The following is a 9,474-nucleotide window of genomic DNA, read 5'->3' as shown; positions in this document are numbered from 1 at the left end:
GTACGAATGTCCATATGTGCATGTATAAGTGTGTATGTGTATTTTATTATTTGGGATTATTGTGCTGAAAACTCACTGCTCTCTTTTCTACAACACTCTCTTTAGTTTATATATGTAAGTATATTTGTACATGCATGTGCATGTGCATGTGCATGCAATTATGTATTCATATGTAAATACATGTGTACCTGAATATGTGCATTTGCATGTGTATGTAATTATTCATATATGTACATATGCATCTGCATGTGTGTGTTCTTATTATTTGAGATGATTGTGCAGCTGACTCACTGCTCTTTAGTTACCAGGGAAAAATTTGCTATTATAAATAATCTAATATTTTATAAAGTTCATTTGGGTTTATTTGCTATAAGCCAATTTGTGTTTCAGATGCATGGCCTTGTGAGAAACTGTTGGATCTTAATGTATTAAAACTCTTACTACTTACTCCTATTTTCAGCTCTCTGTGTGGTACATATATTCCCTGAAGGTTGCATCCCTGTGTGGTCCATATATCCCCTGAAGGTCAGATCTTGAACATTAACATTACAGCTAGCCCACAAAGATACTTCCAAAACCGAGCCAAACCCGAAAATAAGCAAATGAAATTTGCACTTAATTGCACTAGTTTCACACTGGTCCTTTCCATCTATTTCCTTGTCATTTTGCCATACATCCTTGAGAGATAAAAATACCCTTTTGCCCAGAAACTTGATCTGTCCAATCCAACCTGTAAATGAATTAAAAGTGGAATGTTGTTTATGCAAATGATCTTGACACATTGCTCTAAATACAGCACATATTTGAAGAAAAATGTCATTAGACTTCTAATTTTGAACAGCTCATAAACTCTCAATTATCTAATTCACCAGAAGTTCCCAGATTGCCTCAACATTAACTGTGAGCTTGTGCGTGAAGGCATCTGGTCATCAGTGATATTGAAGTATGTTTTTCCCACCTGATTTTCCTCAAAACAGACCTTCACATGGTTTGAGTCTCAAAATCATAATTTACCTCATTTAAAGCAAGGTCCTACTCATCTTCCAGTGAGTAGCTTTTTCATGGAAATAATATGCTGTTGTCATATTTGATCAAGTACTCCAGTGGTTTTTCCCTAATCTCACCTCATTTATTGGCTGGTTTGCTTAGTTATCAGACTGGCAGTTCTCAATGTGTAGCCTGAAGATACCTGTGGGTACCTAAAAACATCAGGGGGCAAGAGGCAGGTCTTTACAGTCAAATTTATATACAGATTAATAATAACAAGATACTGTAGAGTGAAAAATTATAAAGGCCATCTTATCAAATATGTATAAATTTTTCGCCTTAGACCTTGGGCAGAAAAGCACCTGCCAGCAGGTTTGGGTCCATCTAATTAGTTACAGAGGAGGGGGGAGTTACAGTACAAAGGCCTGTTAAGAACATCCCAGAAACTGACTGGCCAAGGGAAGAACTACACCCTGCCCCATGGTACGGCCTACTAGTGTTCAAAAAAGGTAAAACAACCAATCCTGTGCACCCGCGCGAAAGTTCGATTTTTCCCTACCCCGCCCATATATAAGCGCTATGCCCCTGAGCCAGGAGGTCAGTCCCTCTATCCCCTATGTGAGATATGGGGATATGGGCTGGCCCAGAGCTCTGATATAATAAACCACCTCATGTATTTTACAGCAAGACGGTCTCTCGTGTGTCCTTTGGGTGCGTGTTATCCTGAGACTTTAGTGGACCCCTTTTTGGGGAGTCCCGGACCTTTCAATACTCATGTTAAAAATTTCATTTTCTTCAGAGTGTATACTGGATTTTCCTTAGTTTGTATAGCACCATAGAATACAACTGCATATCACTGTACCCTCATCTTTCTTTCCATTATACATAGGAAAGATTCCCGTGATGTCTCCTACCTTATTTTAATTGTGAGATTGTATATAAAGTCATCTGTTGTCAGTTATGTTGAAGTGAATATTGTTAGTATTTAAGTGAGTGTTATTAGTGCCTTTTAATTAATTCTAAGTTTAAACTACATTTTGGTTGTGATTAAGTTTAGATAGACAGACTCATATAAGTAAAGACCCTTCAAGGTCTTCAGTAATTTTTAATCAGCAAAGTAATTCTGAGACCAAACAATTTAGCACCAATGTCCTAGACAAATGTCAGTACTTTCTTATAAAAGACTCATCAAGAGATTAACCTTGATTTCCAAAAGAGAAACACAACTCATGAAGCAATCAGAAAAATGACATACAAATGCTATGTCCATTACTTTTTCCAAAATATTTCTTCATGTCATCTGCCTTTGAACTATATTCTCATATCCTGGTCTTGTAAATAAACATTTTCACCCTGATAACTCACTCTTAGAAGATAAGAGGAGAACTTCTTTGTATTTATAAACATTGTTGAAAATTCTCTCTTTGTAGCTTTTTCCTGGTGATAAGAATTTGAGTAACAGGCACACTGATAATCTGGATTTGTACCCATTCCTCACACTATCTAAAGAAATTGAGACAAAACACTAAGAATTGTCTCCTCAGCTGGACACGGGCAAGATGATTTGGAAATTTGTCAAGTCTGATTGTTTTTTTGGTTTTTGGTTTTTGTTTTTTTTTTTTTGTTTTTGGTTTTTTTTTTTCACCTTCAGGAACTTTATCAGTTCCCACCAACTATAGATCACAAAAAGACCAATTTTAGTTCTGCATCCACATAATAATGGTTAGATCTCTTTCATCCTTCGGAGCCTAGTAAGAACAATGCAGCATTCCAGAGGTTTCAGGTAACAGCCAGGGGCTTGCCAGTATGCTTGACACCCGAATCCTCCCTCAAAGCGCATAGTTAATTTTCCTTTGAAGGTGGCAAATTTGCCACTATCTGGAGACATATGGTGACTTCTTCCTTGCCAAAGAAACCAAGCCCCTCTGCCAGGGACTGAGCCAACCAGTGCTAACTCCCAGACCTCCTTTCCCAGGGGAGGGTAAATGAGCAGCCCCCCAGAATTGTTGTCTGTTCTGAGTCCAGCAACATTCTGAGCTCCTGGGTATCATGGTGTCAGGCACACAGAAAAGGAGAGGAGATGATCGATAGATAGAAGAGGTGATGAGAAGGACAGTAACCCACTCTGATCTCTGCTGATAGGGAAGAGATTGGCGCCCTGGTTCTGCCCAGCAGGCTAATCTTATCCATTGGTTCAAGAAAGGACCTCAGTGGCAAATGGCCTGCTGTTTGCTCTTAGGTTCAGCAACTTCAGTTTTCATTGATCTGTACCCTAGAGAGATACTTAAACCAGATGGGGGTCTGTTTTGTCTTAGGCTACTTGGGATCCCTTAATTTTTCTTTATTTTTATTTGGTTAATTGTGTAAAAAAAAATGTGAGAACTTCTTTGATTAATCATGTAAAAAATATGTGAGAACCTGTACATCAAAAAAGTAAATTCAATCAAATTTGTAAGATTGATATAAAATGACATTATGGTTCATATATTCCAGGATATAATTGTTATTCATCTACCACTGGTAACTACAAATTTTTATTTTGATTTGTACCCAGAAAATATTCAAGAGTGTATGTTATGGGTATCAACAGCCTACAGAAATCATTGGTAGAGGGTTTGAGTTCAGACTGTCTCCAGTGACTAGTACTACAGACAGTGGAGACTTTCTAACACAGGGGTCCCATAGATTGTGAACCTACTGGAGTTGTTAAGAGAGGTAAGGCACATAAAATACTACCTGACTCATAGTAACAAATAATGATTTTTGTAATTACTATAATTAATGTAATTATTATTTTTGTATGCTTCCTCTTGAAAACAACAAAAATGTACAACATACCCCATTAATTTTAACTTTCCCTTTCCCTTCTGGTAGGTTAAAATGGTTACAAAGTCTTTCCATGTAGTTCCAGATCTGCCTCAGTTTCTTTAATAGTCACTTAAATTTTATTTTATGAATAAACACTTAAAATTTCAACTAAACTCATTAGACTAGCATTTGGAGTTTCTTTTCTTTTTCCTACCTTCGATAATGCTTGAAAAATTTTGGCTAATATACTCAAATGGTAAACTTCTATCCACCACAGGATCAAAGAGAATATTTTTAAATTACTCATAATTATTTAAAACAATTCTATTTAGAACTTAACTTTGATATGTTGTTAACTAAGCCTTATTTTGACATTTTTTAAACATTATTAATTGAATGAAATGTATTTTAGCTCATTGGATTTAAAGAGTCTATTCCTAGTTTATATTCTATTCCAATGACATTCCTGCACACCAGTTGGATCTCTCAAATGTACCAAGTAAAAACAGATTTAACCTCTTTATGAAAGTGTCTGAGAAATGCACGCCACAGAAATGCTAAAATAATTAATAATACTTTTACTCCCTTAACCTTCCAGCTTCAGATATTTTCAGTCCGTTATTTGGAAAGCAATATTACTGTCTTTTTCATTCATATATTTTAATTCATTCATATAATTAGATAAGCTTTTGCATATTTATATTCTTTAAATTTTGGTTTTTATCAAGTTAGTTTTTTATGATCTTAACAGTAGTTTTTTTTCAAATAGCTTCTAACTACCAATCCTATTTATTGTAAGATTTATTTCAAAATTTACCTTTAATTGCTTTTCTTATATTTGTACAATATATTTATTTGACTCAATGTTTACTCTTTCCTTTAAAAGAGTTGTGATGACAACAAATGCTTTCATAGACTTCTGCACTATAGTGAATAGACACACTGTGCTTTTCTTGGTGTTTTGTCATCATATGAAAAGTCAATGTAGACAGCAATTGTTATTTTTGACATAGAGTTGTAGAGGTTTCAGTCTGTGATTGATTAGCTACACTGATTTGTACTTGTGGCAACACATCATGAAGAGAAATCATGACAGAGAAAACCAGCCTTCTTACAGACATGGCCACTAAGAGTGATAGATGGATATCTAGCTGGGTCCTTTCAAGGATATGCCCGAAATGACCTGAAGGCTTTCACTAGTCTCCACCTCTGAAAGTAAATACCATCCCTTCCTGATCCCACTGAATATGAAGTCTTTACACATTAGGTTTGGACACGCAGGCTACTAAGTTATCATACAAACACACATGCAGACACGAATTTCCTCCTTATTGATTTCTATTTCTTTGGGAAATTTATTTTTATGTATAGATTTTTAAAAATCAGAAAAAATATTTTATTTTAAGACTTCAAACCTATTTTGAAGAATTCTATTTATCTATCAAATAGCTGGTTTGCAACAATATTTACTGAGTAGTTTATCTTTTCAACCTTTATTTAGAATAACAAAAATCATCAGATTCTGAAATGTACAGATCTACTACAGAGTCAGAATTCACTAGTTAATAACTCTGTTCTGGATGATGTCTTATTTGACTGATCCTGCTTCTTTCCTTTAAAAATCATTTTAAAAGCTAAATATTACTAAATGAAATCTACCATATTTTTTCTAATTTTCATAGCAGAAAAAAAGTACTTGAGATTGTAATATAAATAAATCAAATTTCATGTTTTCAGTATTGAAATGATTAAATTGAGCATAGTCAGTGTGTATCTCCAGTTCCCCACCACATCTCATTCAACTGAAAGTTTTGGACCTATGATGACCACAGGACAGTGCATGGGTCAGAGCGTCAAGGGCCATTGCATAGGTCAGCCCTGACTATGGCTGTTATCTCTTACATACTGATTTTCTTTTTTCATACTAACTCTGTAGCCTGATAGGTATTTCTGGATACCCATTCCTTCTTCTACTTTGAGAATATTGTACTTTCTCTTCCCCATCTAGAAACATTTTCCCTCTGATAGAAACAAGACCTGAGTGCTCACTCACAATTTCAAATGCCACTTAGTGAGCTTGCCAGCTTCCAAGCTTTGCTGCCTAATACAGCACAGTTCTCTTCAAGCTGACACTCTGCAAATCCCTTTTCTGTTGTTCAGCTCTCCATAGCATTAAGCATCATCCCAGTGGAATGTGTTATTTACTCTGTGAAGTGTCTAATCTCTCCTGCTTCTGCCTAGTCTGATGAACTTAGGAATTCTTTTTTCTCTCATTTTTTTAATTTAAAATAGGTATTTTTTTTGTTTGTTTGTTTTTTTTTTTGTTTTGTATTTTGCAACACTTTATTAAGAAGGAATCTATGTCAGCACTGCCATGTAAACAACGACAAAGATCGAGGGAAACACATCAGGGATCATGTAGACAGTAATATACATTGTCCTTTTTATAATCAATGTTTAATAGTTAAGGAGAGTTTAATTCTTATTAAGCAAACATTTTTGCATACACAGCCTTCTCTTTATCTTTCTGTGCCTTTATCATTTGTTTGACTTTAAGCAATTCTGCCTGGATAGCTTTATCTCCTGGGGCTGTCTCCTGTGCCTTCTTAAGATCAGCCAGTGCTTGATCATATTCTTTTAATCCTTGCCATCCTTGCGCTTTTCGGTATAGTGCTTTAGTATTCGAAGGGTAGAGCCTCCAAGCAACTGTCAATTGCCCCCTGCCAATTTGACATCTTCAATTTACAAGCACCAATATTCAGCACACAACTTAAGGCTGTAGATTGCAGTCTGGGTGTATCTGCTTTCTCAATAACAGCCTTTGAACTGTCCACATACCTTAAAACCTTCGCATATTTTTTAATAGCCATCTCCCAGTTCTGAGACTTGAAAAAAGTATTTCCAATGTTTTTTAAGTCTTCAGATATTAATAAAATTTTATCTACATCTTTTAAGTCTATATCTGCATCCTCGGGGAAATCTGGATGACTATCACCAGAGCCATCTTTGGGGAATATTCCCCAGTCATCCCCTTCTTTCAATTCTCCACATTCTGCAATGACACAGAGTTTGGCAGGTTTTTCACCATTCACCTCTACATTTTCAAGCATCCTTGCCACACCGAGTCCTTTTATTACTTGACCAAATACCACATGTTTCCCATCCAAATGAGGAGTTGGAACTGTTGTGATAAAGAACTGAGAACCATTCGTATTGGGGCCGGCATTGGCCATGCTCAGCAAACCCTCTCGATCATGCTTATAATGAAAATTTTCATCTTCAAATTTTTCACCATAAATACTTTCTCCACCTGTCCCATTCTGATTTGAGAAGTCTCCACCCTGAATCATAAATTTCTTAATAATTCGGTGGAAAGGGCATCCTTTAAAATGGAGAGGTTTCCCAGTTGTGGCTCCAGTTCCTTTTTCTCCCGTACACAATGCACGAAAATTTTCTGCAGTTTTGGGAACAATATCTGCAAACAATTCTAAAACAATTCGTCCAACTCGCTCCCCGCCGATGTCCACGTCAAAGAAGACTCGCGGGTTCTTGGAATTGGAGGGCTTGGCTGCTGGGGATGGTTGGGACATCTTCACTGCAGACGCTGAAAGTAGGACACGAGCACCTCGTGTGCGAGAGGGGCTAAAATAGGTTTTTAATACAATATATTTGATTATAGTTTTTCTCCTCGACTTTCTCTGAGAACTCCCCACCTTTCATCTCAATTAATTCCAAACCCACCTCTCTTAGAAAACAAGCAGACATCTAAATAATGGTAACAAAATTAAGAAGAAACAAAACCAAATAAGAAAACAACAAAACCAGAAGAGAAAGAGACAAAGAAAAAGTACACACATTCATATACAAAGGAATCAATCACATAAGAAACACAATACTGGAAGCTGAATGATCTGGAAAGCTAAAAAAACAAACAAACAAACAAACAAAAACGCCTTGGCAAAACATGGGACAAAGGACCTCTAAATATATCATTCATTTCTTTTCTGGGTACAATGCCTTCCCTTGAGACTAGTTTTTCCCCAGCAAGACCCAGTTGGACACAACTATTTTCTGCTTTGCATATGGTTACCAATTGGTGATAGTCTCTGGGTTAGAGATGTGAAAGTTCTCTCACTCTGGGACCATCTGCCACAGGCCCATGTAGGCCCTGTTGCATGCTGCCACCATCTTGGTAACTTCTCATGTGTATCTCTTCTGCTGTAATTAGGCCTTATTTCCTTGGTGTTCTCCAACCTCTCTGGCTCCTACAATCTTTCTCTTTTCTCTTCTACAGACTTTCCTGATCCTTGAGGGGAGAGGTTTGATGCTATGTAGCTGGGTTGGTGTTTGTATCATAGTATGCAGAGTATCTTCCTGTACCATGGACACTAAACTAGTCTGTAGGGCTGAAGGTGCTAGGTAAGCATCAGATTGACTTTTCTATGTTCAGTAAGATATATAGGTGTCTGCAGCATATTGCCTGGCTGTGAGTCTCTGTGTTTGTTTCCATCTGCGGCAGGAGGAAGCTTCTCTGATGACGATTGAACAAGGCACAATCTGAGTATAGGAAATATCATTAAGATTAATTTTATGGCTACAAAATGGTAGTATTTAGATTTCTTCTCAGTTTGTGACCTATCTAGTCACAGGTTCTTTGCCACACAAGCAGCTTTGGGTATGGCTTCCATCTCAGGGAGTGGTCCTGGAGTAAAATCAGATATTGGTTAGTTGCCTTCACAAGCTTTGTGTCACTATTGTACCTGTGTATTCACAAGCTGGTCACCACTGTAAATACAAGGGTATGAAGGTGAGTTAATGTTTACCTTTTTTTTTTTTTTTTTTTGGTAGTGTGCAGAGTACCTTCTAGTACCACGAACTCTAGTAGATACCAACTCAACGTCTTCACATTCAGTGTCTTGAATAGGTGCTGTCTTCAACAATATGGCCTTACAGTCAATTTGTGGAAAGCAACCAATAACCTTAGCTATAGCCTGGTTGTTTTGGAATTCCTGTGGATCCCTATGGCCAACAACTTGACTAGATGTAACCATTTCTGAAAGTGAAAGTTTCATTTGGTGATGAGAGATGTCCAGTTGGGGATAGGTTTCCTTTGTTATTAGACAACTTCATTTAAATTACCTTTTACATGTAAGTATCTACACAACTCACTGAAGGTGAAGTGGTTGAGTTGAGGATCTACTGAGGATGAAGAGTTCTGGTACTGGAGTGTGACTTAAGTTATATAATAGAGAGACTTCAGTGCACACACACAGAGAGAGAGAGAGAGAGAGAGAGAGAGAGAGAGAGAGAGAGAGAGAGAGAGGTTTCTACTGTATTATGATTGTATACAATCCCTCAAATGGTCTTAGTTTTAGATGTCCCTCCATATATTTCCTCAGTTGTTGCTTTTCTTTCCTCTTTCTTGCTTGAGCCTCTAGTTCTTGCCCTTGCCCACACCTCATCCATCCATAATTGTAACTATTTTATTTCCCCTTCCTTAGAGACCCATCCCTCCCCCAGTCTCTTCATCTATAAAGAACTTCTGTATTTATAAGGAGAATAACTTGCTTATCTTTGACTTAAGAGCTAACATTCAAAGACAAACAAGCCTAGGATTTTCTAGTACAAGAACTTTTTCAAAATGTTTTTTTTGTCTAAAATATAATGTGATTTGCAATT

The 9,474-nt window shown here is 36.8% G+C and overlaps 1 pseudogene; it reads right to left on the bottom strand.

Moving 5' to 3' along the window:
• Positions 1-6,121: 6,121 nt before the first annotated feature.
• On the bottom strand, positions 6,122-7,437 carry LOC117713825 (peptidyl-prolyl cis-trans isomerase D pseudogene; annotated as a pseudogene).
• Positions 7,438-9,474: the final 2,037 nt, after the last annotated feature.

The sequence above is a fragment of the Arvicanthis niloticus genome, chromosome 8 (assembly GCF_011762505.2).
Source record: "Arvicanthis niloticus isolate mArvNil1 chromosome 8, mArvNil1.pat.X, whole genome shotgun sequence".
NCBI classification, from domain to species: domain Eukaryota; kingdom Metazoa; phylum Chordata; class Mammalia; order Rodentia; family Muridae; genus Arvicanthis; species Arvicanthis niloticus.
Note: the sequence above shows the minus strand (reverse complement) of the source record. Positions and strands in the feature narration are given on the sequence as shown.